Genomic DNA, 14,580 nt, shown 5'->3' with positions numbered 1-14,580 from the left:
TACTCTCATATATCAGCCCCAGGGGCAGGAGGTGGTGGCGGCGGGGGAGGTGACGTAAGCCCACTCTGACACACAACACTGCTGGGAGGGAGGTGTGTGAGCACCAGTCCTGCCTCTGTCAGTCTTCCCCCCTTGTCCCATGGCTGCAGGGAGGCTTTGGGTCTCCCCATGCAGAAGGGGACACTTCTGAAGGCCCTGTGGAGGAAAAGCAGCTTGTTGCCTGAGGAGCACTGGGAAGGGGCACTTGATGCTATGGGGGTGAGGGTGCTCCTCTCTGGTGTCCCCATCCTGCAGAAGGAGGGACTATGGAAAACTCTGTCCCTGTTAAAATATGGATGAGAAATGGGAAGAGACCATAAATCACTCAGGAAAGCAATAGAATTGGGAACCCAGAAGGCACCAAGTCCCAGAGCACAGATCACTGAACTAAGCTCCCTCTGAGCAGGGCCAGATTTTGCTCAGCTAAAGGAGTGACTTGTCCACACTGTGTCCATGTGGCTTTAAAAAGATTGAGGTATAGTGGGAAGCTGGGATGTTGTGTTGAGTCTGGAGTGTCTGCAGGATTCAAGCTGAGGACTTGCCATGGGAGCCAGATGGGTGGCAGAGGCTGGTTTACCTTCCTTGGAAAACCTTGAGACCCTTCCCCAGAGGATAATGAGAAGGCACTGGAAAAATGCCCCTTTTCTGCTTTAATTTGCCTAGTCCAGGTGCCCCTGGCATGCAGGGAGTGTTAACCATGCCCAGAGCCCCCAGGGGCAATGGGCTGCCTGGGCAGAATGAAAGAGGGAGAAAACACCAAAGAGCTCCCTATAAATTTGTGGGGTAATTGGCAGCATTGCACTTGCAATGAAACCCAAGAAGGAGCTAAGCTCTCAAACAGGGGAGAGCTTTGGGAGGAGGGTGCAAGGGAGCCTGTTGGAAACCCTGGTTGTATTTCAAGCTTGAATTTTCTTTTGCTTTCCCCTGGGGACCAGCTGCTTGTGAGGCTCCAGCCCTGGTGGGATTTGTTTCCTGTCCTGAGGAGGAGCAGCTGGGGATGCAGGTGTGGGGAACCTTGATGTGGGTCCTATGCGCTGGGAACTGCCAAAAAAAGCCCTTGTCTGAAGCTTTGATTCCTTGAATCACTCCATGTCTGAGCAGGTTAATCCATTAGTGAACGCAGTTTAAAGTTTTGGGGCAGTAATTTGTGCTGGCCAAGGGACTGTCACACCCTGGGGCTGCCAGGAGCCTGGGCTGGGCAGTGGGGCATCTTATGGGGCTTTGCTCCATGGTCTTTGCCCAAGCCATCTCCAAGGTGGTGTGGAGCTGCACGCCCCTGTGTGCAGCTGAAGTGAGTCTGGCTGTGTCCTGGGGCTGTCAGACTTTTTCCAGTGGTTCTTTGTTTCCGCTGATTACCAGGGTCACTTTCAGTGACATTTTTTGATGATCCGGTCATTCTCTTTGAACAAAACCTGACCATTTTTGTTCATCTTGCCAGTGCTTTGTGTCTGTTTCCCAGTTGGCAACACTTGGAAATTTTTTAGCAACTTTCTGTTGAAAGACTTTGGGGATTTTTTTTTTTTCCCCAGGATCAATTTTGCAGTGGAAAAATCCCATTTTTCAGCTACCTCTGTGCATTGACTCTGACAGAGCACCCTCTCCCAAACCAACAGTAACCAGACCACAAAAATTGTTCTCAAAGAAGCAATTAAAAGGAAAGAAAAAAGGCACCGACCGGGACCTCTTTTTCTTTCTATATTCTGAGAAAGCATGTGAATCACCCTGCTTCCAATTCTTCCCAGAACATCGTAGTAATGTTACAAATTTAGCCATAAAGCTGCGGTTGAATTATAGTTATCATTGTAAAACAATAATAACTATGCAGATCCTTATTATGGTGCATTAAGTTACAGTGATAGTAAATCTGTCATAATAACCATGGCAACTCTCTCAGCCGCGCAGTCGGGATCCGCGATGTGATTGATAAAATCTGCTGAACTCTGCTGTCTTACCCTCCGCAGAGCCGCTGCACCGTTTTATTGGGAACGGGGATTAAGAGATGCAAACCATATCTCCCCGGGCACTCGTTTGTTCCCTTCGTTTCCGTGAAGCCCCGGAGACGAGGCATTAAATGCTCTGTCAGGGGGGACCGGCGATAACCGCGGACCCCGGGTCAGACTCGCCGCTCCGGGAGAGCGGTTTGCAGGATGGGCTCAGGCTGAAAGCAATGGGACAGGGGGTGGGTTTGGTTTGCTGAGGGCTTTTTTGGGAATGGCTGGTGTTTGGCTGGGCTGCACGGGACCTCTGGTGTCTTGGCTGTTTTGGCTGCTGGCCTAGGGGTGGCTTTGTTGGGGGTCTGTACCTGAAAGCAGAGGATGGACCCCAAACCAGCACAAGTGTAAGAGTTTTGAAAGATGGTAAGCCCTCCTTTGGGCTGGAATTGGTTAATGGCACTGGGCTGCCCAAGCCAGAGTTGGGAGTGTGCCTGAGGCAGGTCGGTGGCAATGGGCTGACTCAGGCTGTGGTCGGGCTGGAGCACCCAGCGCAGAGAACTTGCATAGTGTGGCTGCTGCTCTGACATGTTTTATGGCCCTGTGTCATCTTACTCCTGGTCCTGTCCAGCCCCACCACTGCCAGAATAGCCCACAAGAAAGGCTGTTCTCATGAATTTCCCTAACTTGTTTTGGGGCAAGGGAAGATCGCACTTCGTTGGATGCCTCTGGGAGCCAAACCACAGCAGCTCCTTCCTAGTTTCCATCGATTTCATGCATGTGCAGTCTTACACAAATGTATGGGGCAATGCCAGGCAGGGGCACCGGTTTGCCCAGGCAGGGATGTGTGTGCAGGCGTTAGCAGCTTCCAGCACATCCTGGTCCCATCTGTCCAGGCTGTGACAGCTTGGAGAGACCCACCTGCTGGCTCTCCCCCTCTGTTCCACGATAAAGTGAGGCATTTTATCCTAGAACAGACTTTGGGTTCATTAACCCGGTTCCCCAAGGACTCTGTGGGCAGTTGCTCTTTGAGGCTTATTTCACATAAGCATGGCAGAGGCTGCAGTTGGCAGAGATGGGGGAGACAGCAAGCTTCTGGGGTGATGGGAGACTGCCTTCATGCAGGGTAAGGGGCTCCTGAGCCCAACTCAGGTCTGTCAGCCAGCAGAGAAGCCACACAACTATGCTGGGCTCTGCTTGAGCTGGCAGTAGGCTTGGGGGAGCACTGGCACATGCTGGTTGCTGTGGCCATGGGTGACATGGCCTGCCTGGGGCTGAGGACCCAGGGCTGAGAGGACACTGGGGAAGAGTCACTCTGCCTGCTGGGCTGGTTCTTGCTCCCTCATCCCCTCCTCTTCCTTGCCAGTGCTGCCAAAAATGGGCATGTTTCTCCTTTTGTCATTTTTCCATTGTAAGGTTTCCTGCTGGGTTAGGAAAAAAGGCTCATAATTTGTCACTGCAATACGGATTTTCTGGCTGAAGAAAAGCCCATTAAGATCTTGCAGAGTATAGAAACCCAAGTTTTGTTGGGAGTGTTTATATTTTCTAATTACTCACAGATGACTCTGACTGTGCCAGTGTGCAGCTGGGTATTGGACTGTAAGTGCTGGCTGATTTCTGCCCCACTGGTTTACTGGCTACTCCATGCAAGTCTGCCATTGTTAGAGAGTCAAAGATTTTATTTGTAAAGGGAGGAAGATGCTGTGAGGTTCCAGCCTTACCTGCAAAGTGATCCTGCAGGATGCTTTTGGTGTTTGCTCCTTTCCAGCCACCCTCTTTGTCCCAGGATGGGACTGCCCAGGATCTGCTGCTCTCTGAGTGCAGCTGTTGTAGGTCAGTGAAGTTGCACTGACTGACGTGAGGTAACCCCAGCTCTTGCCAGGGAGAGGGCTGGCCCTTTTGAGGAACACTTACCCTTTAAAATATAGCAATCAAAAATTCCTTGAGGAAAATGTTTTATTCATTTTTGCACCCCAAGTATTGGCCCAAACTCCCCTTAGACTTGCACATAGTGCTGGGGGGGGGGGGGGGATTTTCCAGTGCTTCAGTGATTTTATTTAAATATTATTTTGGGAGAAATGTGTCTCAGTCTAAGACAGCCTTATCCATCCTTTTATTGAAAAATTTCCCAGCCCTATGGGAAATCCATCTGGATCCCCATATGTGTCAGCTTTCAGAATGAAGGGCGTAGCTGGAATGTTCCCATCTGAGCATCACGCCTGCCTTTGCTCATGCAGGTGAGTGGATTCCAGAGGCTGGCAGAAGCCCTGTGGAGCAGAGGTAAGGGCTGGCAAAGGATGGTCCAGCAGGATGGACGTTGTTCCTGTTCTGCAGCCAGTGACCACCTTTTCTTCTGAGTCACACTGTGCTTTGCTCCCAAAGACCCTCTGCAAACATTCCTTTGGACTGCTGGGGTCTTTTCTGTTTCGTGTAAGGATCTGTGGACATATTTTGTTTGTTGCTGATTGGAAACTTATCAGTATAATGACACAAACATATGTTTTATGGGTTGCATCTTAACACTGTTAAATGGAAATCTGGTATTTACTAAAGGTTATATTAACTGTTAGTGATGACTATTACAGCAAATGCTGACATAATTATTGAACAAGGGCCATTTTAAATTGCAGGCTCCCTATATATGCCACTGTGCAATACTTCTCTCTAGTACTGAACTGAGAAAAGGGACTTCAAGTATCCAGACCCCTTGATGTATTTATGTGGCCAAAGGCATGATGGATTTCATATGTTGCAGGATCTGGGCTTTCATTTAAACATAATAACTGGGCTCTCCAGGTTGCCAGCTCTGCTCAGTGCCCTCATTCCCCCTTACCTTGATCCTCAGGAAACCCCCAGTAGCCAACACACCTTTCTCAGTACCTGATCGCAACTTTTATTGAGTGATTTGGGGGTTTTTTGTTTGTTTTGCTTTGCCCAAGTCTGCAGGCACTGTCACAAGGGCTTTCAGCTCTCAAGGCAGCTTTCCAGTGCAAGGGCACAGAGACATGTGCCATGGACAGGGGATATTGTCACAGAGTGGGATGGCCTCGTTCTGCTGTCACTATGGGACTGTTTTAAGGTTGGGATCATCCTTGAGGTGAAATGTGTGAAAGTGGGGTTGCTGTGGCACTTCTCTGTCATGGTACCCTTGGAGCAGCCCCGGTGAGATGCTGCTTTCCATTGGGTCTGATGGGGAGGGAGGTGAGGAAAACTGGAAAGGTTTGGTATGTCAGGAGAGCAGACATTTGGGAACTTGTTAAATTGGGGAAGGAGGGAAGAATATTGGTTTTATAAAAAGGAACTTTAAATGACTCAGGATGCAATAAAAGCTCCATTTCCAGCTGAGTAGATTGGGTTACACTTTGGATTGTGGAGTTGGGGGGGAAAAATAATCCCGTGCCTCTCCTTTGGCTGTGTGTGCTGGGATGTCTGTGCAAAGGTGGGGCATGACCTTCTCCTGGGCTCACAAGGGCTTAGGGGGAGATGAGATCTGGGGTTTGGAGCTGGTCTCGGGATCTATCCTGCTCCATCCGTGTCCAGGATGGCACAGAGCAGCCTCCAATGGCTGCTTATTAAGGAATATGCCTTTGATGGTATAGGGCACCTGGGAGCACTAAATAATAACTTATAATGGGCCAGATAAAAATAAAGACTCATTTTGTTCTGGCTGTGGCTCACAAATGGAAGTTGTTATCTCTCCGGCTCTCCAGAGGGGCTGGGAAGCCTTTGCTGTCTTAGCAGTATGAAACCTTGGGTTGCAGGATGGGAAATGAGGAAGGGGCTCAGGTCTTATGTGCTGGGACTTCAAAGCCTTGAATCTCTGTTTTGAAAAACTTTCTCCCTTTGTGGCTCTCTTGGGGGAAGATGGATCTTGATGAAGATTCTGAACTCTGTGCTGAAGTTAGTCCTCAGGGACCTGTGGTGGAACAGCCATTGTGGGTCCCTCAGTCAGAGCTGCAGTAGCTGTGTGGGGCTGCTCTGCTTGGGGAGATCAGGGAAAGCTACTTCTCCCCATTGGTTTTTCTGGCTGTGGGATAGAGCAGATGACTGAGGCAAGCACCATCCACCCAAGCAGCCCACCATCCATTAGGACACCTTGCCCAAAAGTGATGTGGAGGTTAAGGCTTTGCTGGTCTTGTGTACACACCTTCCCTGTGGGGATGTCTTCTTCAGGTGGCCATGACAACTGGCTGTGGGTGTTGGGTGTCCCTGGCCAGCCAGAGAGAAAAGGGCTGCATGGAGCAGCAGCTCAGGGTGGGGAGGGAGTAATGGAGCAGCCCTTGCCACCACAGGAAGGCATTGTTGCTTCACTGGCTTGGGAAGTGCTCTCAGACCAAATGAACCACAAAGGGGAAAGGTCCAGCACAGCAGTGTCCTTATCCCAGCCCAGGGAAGGAGCATCCAGTCCCTGCTACCCCTAAGGTACCCCCAAGATGCATTTAAACCACAGCTCATTGTGTGCATGCCAGTGCTGTGAACTCGGAACTCACTGTGCTTATTGTGCTTCTAGTCTGCTTTCCCAGGAAAATGAGTCCTGCCAACAGCTCTCTGCCTGTTCTTCCCTTTTCCACCCCATAATTTGTTTCCAGATTTGACTCAGCTGACAAGGCAACAAAGGTGACAAAAAATCATATTTGTGAGAAACAGGAGGCAGTGAGCAGGGTGGTGCTGGGGATGTCCCCACCAAGGACAGGCTGGTGTGGGAGCTTGGTGCCCATCAAACACCAAAGTCCAGGAACCTGTGCCCTGTGATTTCAATCCCTGGGTGTTCTTGGGGCTGGGAAGGGATGCTGGGCTGCTCTGCTTCTGCAAAACACAGCCTGGGGCATCCACATAAGCACAGGCAGGTGTTGTTTGCTCTCAAGGTGGAAATAACGTTAGTAAATCAAGGGGACTTTACTGCTTTTAAGTAAAGCTGCTTCCCTCCCTGCACCTTCCCCTCTGGAAAAGCATTAAGGGGTAGGGAGCAGAGCTGCAGGAGAAGAGGACCTGCTGGCTGGGCTGCAGGGTTAGGCACTGCCTGCCAGCCCTGAGGGCTTGCTGATTTAATATTTCTTGCATTTAACAGGAGCAAAGAAAGGCAAATAGTCCATGAGGAGAGTCCCACAGCATAACCTATTGGAATAACAGATGGAAATATTATATTTTTTGAAACATTCTTGCTGCAGAGCCTCCTCTTTGAAGTGTGTTGGAGCAGAACACACCGTGCCAAGAACAGGGGGGAAAACTATTTGTGTCAGCAGAGCTGGGAGCTCAGGTGTCCCAGATGCTGCAGAGCCCCAGCTTTCTGGACCACTCACCCATGCCAGGCAGGAGATGAGGGTCTGGCAGGACCTGTCCACTGCAGGCAAATCTGCCAGCTGTGCCCAGGTGAGATGGTGAATATGGGGTTTTCCAGAGCTGTTATTCCCCAAGAGTGGTGCCAATGCCCTGTGCTCACTTGCAGCACTGACCAACTACATTTGCACTTACACTTTTTTCTCACGAATGATGAGTGATTTTGGGGAAGGGAAGAGCATCAGAGGTTTATGGAATCTTTCTCCAAAAACATACAAGCACAGTTTTCCCTTCCACCTGATGCTCTTGTTCTTGGAATGAAAAATTTCATATTCATTCAATTTAGGGGAAGTTAAAGAGGGAGTGTGGCACCCCCAGGGCTCTGCCTGAGGATGTGGCATTAAGGCAGAGGCTGTGAGGAAGAGGTGAAAGAATGATGGTGGAGGCAGGTTGCAAGAATCCAGCAGCACTAGGGGAGTGGGCAGAGAGCTCTTCAGCTGGGAAAGTGCCCCATTGCCTGGCTCCCACTGGGGTGGCTCTGCAGGGCTGGGGTCACCCAGCACAAAGCACCCAGGCTCAGAGCACAGGAGCCCCATCTCACTGGGCACCGAGGGCGCAGCTCGGTCTCCCCAGTTAGCAGGGAGAGGTTTGGGTTGGAAGAATCTTCCCCCAAAACATGCAAGAAGGATAAAACAAGGTTAAGCAGTGTGACAAAGTCCTCAGGTCTGTGTAAGAGGTGCCCTTGGGTCAATAAGTACTATTGTGACCTGCAGAAGCTTTTTCTGAGCCCTGGCTGTGGAAGAAGGTGGTTCTTGGTGCTGGGCTGGTGGGTTTGCTCCTGAGATGCTGGTGAGGGGCTGCAGCACACCTGGGTGGCCCTGGCCTGGAAGCAGGTGTCCTGGGGGGACTGTGCTATGAACACACATCCTCCTGCTCACAGCTGTGTGCTTGCTGCCTGCTGTCCTGGGCATGGCTGGCAGAAGAGTGGCTGTGTCCCCTGCACCAAGTGAGTAGGAAAATGAGGTCCCTGGGTGGGAGATGAACAGGGCAGTGCCTTTTCTTGGGCATCATGAGCAGGGAGGGTGATTGTGCTGGGTGCGGAGAAGCTGCATTGCTCTGGCTTGTCCCCAGCTCAGCCTGGCCAAGCAGGGCATTGGCACTCCCCAGAAATGTTTTTCTGCCTCTGAGCAGACAGATGTGACTGTTCTTAGAGCTGTTGTGTGCTATGGGTAAGTGGAAATGTGTAGATCCCAAAGGATGCTGTGCCTCCAAGGGATTAGCAGGAGAGGCTGGCTTTGCACTGGTGGATTTCCTGAGTTGGCCTGGCTGTACAACATCAGGATGAGCATATGTGGGTCCTCTCCGTCACGCAGCTTCAACATGTTTTCTCCTCACAGCACGGAGCAGCACTAGCTGCTGGGGGCCGTCCTGTGACAGCAGGCTGCAATGCCAGCCCATACCTGTTTGATCTCGTGGTGCAAAGATGTGTGTGTTATGAGCTTGTGATAAAGTTCCTGTGATAAAGCAGTGAAGATGTGACAGCTCCAGACAGGGCCCCACCCCATCCGCACTCTGGGATACAGATGTTGGCCATGCCACTCCACATGCTGCTGGTGGATGCTCTTGGCAGAGCTGCTCCAAGAAGAGCATTTAGGACTTGCAGGGGTATTTGGAAACTTGTTTCCATTCTGCTGGGAAGTGAAGTTCGGGGTGCTGTAGGGCTCTCACTGAAGGGAATCACGGTGTGAGAGCTGCTTGCTGAGTTGTCCCAGCATGGCAGCCACACATCCTGGGTCCCCCTTGTCCTGCCAGGGGGTAGACAGAGGAGACTGAGCAGTGTGTACAGATTTCCATTCCTGGCCTGGGCTATGGTGCTTGTTAGCAAAGGCTCTGCTACTTCAGCAAGGGAAATTGATTTGGATGAGGCTGCACTGTGTGTGTTTACTCAGGGCTTTCCCTTCCACCTCTGACTCGCATTCTCTCTAAGGGATGGGGAAACTGAGGCACAGAGACTCACCAGTGTCCCTGCATTGCCAGTAGGCATGGAGCAAGGTCACCAGTGTCCTGCCCTTGGTTTAGTGCAAAGAAGTGGCTGGACACAGCTCCATGAACTCTATGAGCTTCCCATGTGCTCCATGAGCTCTCGGGCAGCCAGAGCCATCTTTGCTTCTACCGGCCTGATGGCAGTTCCGCTCCTAATAAGTTAATCTGATGGGTTTTGTCATGAGCAAAACAAGAAATCACGTTTTTAATAATAAAAAAAGGGTCCTGCATCTTGTTAACATCTGGAGTTCAATCATTTCTGTGCTCAAAACTGTGGAATGCTTCAGCACAATATAAATCTTGCCACTTGCCGTACATGGGCTCCAGATGGGGAGGGAGAGTTCATGTTCACTTGTAATGCAGATGGGTGCTGGTGGCTCTGACTGGAGCTGCCACGGTGTGTGGATCTCCTGATCCTGTGCTGGGTGATGTTGGTGAGCCCCCCAAATGGGATCTGACAGTGTTCAGTGCTGGGTGTTTGCATCTGGCATAGCAGGGTTGTGTCATGGTGCTCTTGTGCCCATGGTGCCCATCTGGAGAGGGGTGAGGTCTCCCCAAGGCCCAAAAGCTTGTGATGCTGGAGGCTTCTCAGCACCATGGAGTGATGGAGCCACAGCCAGATGCTCCCATGGGACCAAAGCAAAGACCAGGCTGGGCATCTCCAGTGGGTGATGCACAAACTGCTCCCAGGACCCAGTGGCAAGGCAGGAGCTGTGTGTCCCCTGATGGCCCATGGCTGTGGTGATGGGACCCTGAGCCCCAGTGGGCTTGTCCTGTGCAAGCATTCCCACCTCGTGTTGCACCCAGATCACTGATAAATATACTAAATCCTGGAGCAGAGCTGTGGGATGCCTGGCTGTTAACCTAACATCAGGCTGAGAACGAAGCATTTATCCTTGCTCCACTCCTCTGCCAGGCTCTAATCCAGATCAGTTCCTTCCCTTTTGCACAGCAACTAATTTCCTTAATAATCTCTTGATGTGGGGTTTTCTGAAAATCTGAGTGTACCCATGACACCATGAACATTTTTAATGAAAGCAGAAAAATTTACTCTCTCTGGAAGCTTAATTTTCACTAAAAAGAAACTTATATTGCATTTTTGTTCAAAACCAAGATTTTTGCAGCTTGAGACCAAAATTCAATGGTTATTTTCTAGTTTTTTGATATTTCAGACAAGTCAGGCAAATTTCCACAAAAATGTTCAGGGGTTTTTGTTGGTTTTTTTTTTTAAAAAAAGCTGCCTTTGAAAAATGACCTGCTACAAACTGTTTAGATGGAAATTTTTCAAGCAGCCACAGTCAGGGTATTGATGTGAGAAAGGCAGTGGTAGAGCTGCAGGCAGGAATAGGAAATGTGTGCTTGGAGAGCTGGGGAAGTTCTGCTCTGCTTGTGGTTTTGTTGGTGTTATAGGTGAAGCGAAGCGGTTTGGCTTCTCCACGTTTTTAGGGGTTTTGGGGATGTCTAGAGTGGAGACATCCTGTTGTATCACAGAGGTTGGTTTTCTGTGATAACATGAAGGTTTACAAATCCTGATACACAACGTGTGTGTCCGAATCTCTTCAGGAAAGCCACTGGCAATGTTTTTTTTTTTTAAGGCACGCGTGTACTTTGAGACCCTGCCCGCAAATAAGCTCTTCATTTCCATTAAAAAATGTTTGCCTAAATACCTTCTGAGGGTCTGGGTTTTGCCAGCTGGTATATAGGTCTTATCTGTTCCTTCGGGCATTTAGATATGTTTAAGCTGCCTGGCTCTCAGTTCCCAGTGGCTTCAGAGGAGAGTAGAGATGTGCCTGCTGGCTTTCCTAAATAAAGATGCTTTCCTGGACGAGGGCTAGACCAGTGTTCTTGGTGTGGCTTTGACGGATTACCTACAGCTCTGACAACCCCCTTCCCCCAATTTCCATCACTGCCTTATTTATGGGGAAATTGAGTCCAGGCATATGAAAATCATTTTTCATTTTTATCAGTTTGGCTGGAAAACTCAATCTGCTCCTATGCGAGGGCTGGTGCAAATTCAGTGCTGCTCGTAGGCAGCTCTTGGTCAAGAGGTGAAATGAGGGGCTTGAGGCTGGATTACTGCATAGAATCTTAGAATATCTCATGTTGGAAGGGACCCACAAGGATCAACGAGCCCCACTCCCTGCTCCTCTCAGGACTAGCTAAAACTGGTGTGCTCCATCCTGCTGGATGGGACCTGCTGTGTTTTTCAGGTGGTCTGGAGAGTGTTTTGGGATCTACGTGAGCTGAGATCACCCATGGGTTTTTAAGCAATGTGTTTCCCTGTGTCAGGCTAAGTCTGCAGAGGAAGTTTTGGAGATCTGCTTTAACTAGTGTTGATTAATGCCAGGGTGATTGTAAGGAGGGTATGCGTGTCCCTGCCATGTGGAGGGAGGGTGCCAGCACCTTGGTGTGGGCCTGGCAGAGGTGACTCTGGAGATGCATGAGGGGGCAGATGTTGGTTGCCAACACAGCCAGACTGGTACACTGGTCAAACCTCACCCTTCAAAACTCCTTTTTCCACCCCAGAAGGCTTGACTTGTGGCAAAATGAATGCTTCCACATAAAATGTCAGGCCTCTTTTTGAAAAAAAGCTCCAGTTTTAACTGAAAAACCCAAAAGAACCAAAACGGAAATGAAAATATTTGGGCTGGAAAACATTCGTTTCCCAGAAATTTAAAAAAAAAAAAAAAAGGAAGGAAAAAAAAAAATCAGGCTGAATTGTTTTGCTTCTCAGATTTTTTTTTTTTCCCCCCTGGGAAACCATCTACTCTTCATTTGACAGAGGAAGAAAGAGACAGGCAAAATAAATCCATGGCGATCTCAGCCAAGCTGATCTGGGGAGATATTCCTTCCTGACCTTAAAATCAGACATCTGGTAGCCCCAAGTACTTACAGGATGCTCACCCAGCTACTGGGGTGGTTTTGCAGCACCCCAGGACTCCACCAAAGTGCTTTAACCACCTTAGCTGTGAGGGGAAAGGGAGAAGATGGATTGCAAGTCATCTCCTCAGGATCAAAGTCACTTCAGGCTTAAGAAGCAGGGATTAAAGTGTTACTCATGGCTGTCCTGATGTGGGTTTGTTGCTGACCAGGCTGTGGCTCTTTCATGCTCTGATAACCAAGTGAGGAGGAAGGGTCCTGGTTTCTTCCTCAGCTCTTCTAGTGGAGATATAAAAGGCAACTCCCTTGGTTTGCTTTTCCCCTTGTCTATGGTTGAATAACTGTTGATGTTGTTTGCTAAACAAGAGCGCCGGTGGCAGAGGAATTAGAAGAAATCCCTTCTTAATTGGAAACAGTGAGTCTGTGTATTTTTTCAGTTGTCTATTTTGGGCCTTGTAAAATTAAAGTTATTAACTGTAATGCAGCGGTTTCCAGATTCCCACAGCCCTTTACAATAGCAGGGAAATTCATCCCAGGTCACTGGGAGCCTTTAATGAATACATTAAGGCTTATTATTAAAATAAAGTACTTGCAGCTTTATGGGAGACATCTGGCAAGGATGCTTGTCTCTCTGAAGGCTCCCTGAGTGTCCTCTCCCAGCGTGCACCACGTTTGTCCCTGCAGAGGCTTTCAGGAGCTGTTCCCCACCCAAGGATTCTCACAGGAGGCTCTGGGAGACACAGAGGGCCTTTGCTGGATGTGATGGAGAGTGGTTGGGCCAGACCTGCCCCTGTGATCGCTCCACTGATGTTTCTGGAGCCGACCAGCCCCTTGCTGGTGCTGCAGGTACCGGTGTGAGCCCTGCTGGGATGCTCCAGATGCACCGGGGTAAAGCTGCTTCATTCACCAGGGTGATGTGCAGGCTGAGCCGAGTCTGGGCTAATCCCAGGCAGGGGATGAAGAGACTGGGCAGAGCCAGCTGACCTGGCACAGGCAGGGTCAGCTTGGAGCCAGCTGCTGGCCAGCTGTGCTGGCCCAAAGCACTGAGCCAGCAGGGTGCTGCAGCTGATAAGGGACTTCGTATCGCCTCGGGTGAGCTCACTGGTGCGGCTGCACCCATGCAGCGCTGTGTAGTTACATCATAAACCAACTCCTTGGTGCTGCACAGAAAGCTGGGAGCCAAATCCTTGGGGTTTAGGGCCAGAAAGTTCCCCAGGCTCCCTGGGCTGGCACCGATGGGAGCAGATAACTTGCAGCCAGGGTGTTCGCGTGCCGATGAGAGCGAACCGCGGCCAGCGGGGCTGCGAAGGGGTCTGGAATGGCTGTGATCTTATCGCTGCTTTATCTCTATCCAGCCTTGATCCCGGCAGAAAGCGGGGCCACGTGGCAGTAATTGTGTTAGGAAAACAAACTAATCTCCAAAGGGACAGAGAGCAGCTGTTGGGCTCTTGGTGCTATCAGGGAAATGGATGTGGCCTGCCAGCTTGCAGCGCTGTTCTGCTGGAGCAGGGGCCAGGCAGGGGATGGAGGGGGCAAAAAAGGGATTAGAAGGAAGTTGGGGCTGCCAGGCGAGACTGAAGGAGTGTTTCTTGTGGCGTAAGCTGCCCAGTGTTACCTGCCCTGCTTTGTCAAGAAGCCCTTTGCTTGCCAGAATGTTTGAGAGGCATGTTCTGGTGGATCAGGTATGGGAGTAGAGAGAGCAAGGTTTAACCTCGGCAGATCCCTTATCACTGTCTGCCTGATGCCTCTTTTGTACTCCATGTCTAGTTGGGCAGCAGGTTTGCAGAGCTTTCTCTTAGTGTTCTCCATACAAGACTTGCCCTGTGCCCCAGGCACCCCAAACCCTGCTGCTGACTGTGGCTGAGCTGCTTGTCTTCCCTCTCTACCCCACTCCCACTTCTTCAGTCTGACCTGAGAGTGCACAAGGTCTAGCTGGCAGGACATCACTGCAGGCTTGAGGACCTGGAGAGATGGAAATAACTCTTGGAGATGCCTCTGGAGATTGGGCTGCAGCAGGAGGAGCCCTCCTGTGCAGCCTTTGCCCACATTTGCAGGGGAGAGGAAACACGCAGTGGTCAGTCTGTTTTGGAGCTGGTTATCTCCTGCAAAGCCATAGGCAAGAAATTAATTACAATGATCCTACAACTGCTGTGCTTGGACCTCCCCACACCTCTCCTCTGTGACTGCATCTCCAGCCCAGGAGCTCAGGCAGGAAAACACAATCTCACCCCTAAATCCGGAGTGTGAGTATCTTTGGGGTCGTGGAAGACAGGGAGAAAAGCAAATGGCAAAGGCAGATCAGCCCCACAGGTTACACATGAAACCCCCCCCTCCCCAAAAAGCTGAATCAAGCCTCTGGCTTTGAATAACCCCAAATTTGGGGAAGGTTAAAATCCACCTCTGAAGTGTC

At 50.3% G+C, this 14,580-nt stretch overlaps 1 protein-coding gene across 3 annotated transcripts in view; it reads left to right on the top strand.

Moving 5' to 3' along the window:
- GORAB (golgin, RAB6 interacting) overlaps positions 1-14,580 on the top strand; it is an 86,093-nt gene that overhangs the window by 47,439 nt on the left and 24,074 nt on the right. The gene's annotated exons all lie outside the window — the stretch shown is intronic.

The sequence above is a fragment of the Chiroxiphia lanceolata genome, chromosome 9 (genome assembly GCF_009829145.1).
Source record: "Chiroxiphia lanceolata isolate bChiLan1 chromosome 9, bChiLan1.pri, whole genome shotgun sequence".
NCBI lineage: Eukaryota > Metazoa > Chordata > Aves > Passeriformes > Pipridae > Chiroxiphia > Chiroxiphia lanceolata.
The sequence above is the reverse complement of the archived record's forward strand: the minus strand, read 5'-3'. Positions and strand labels throughout refer to the sequence as shown.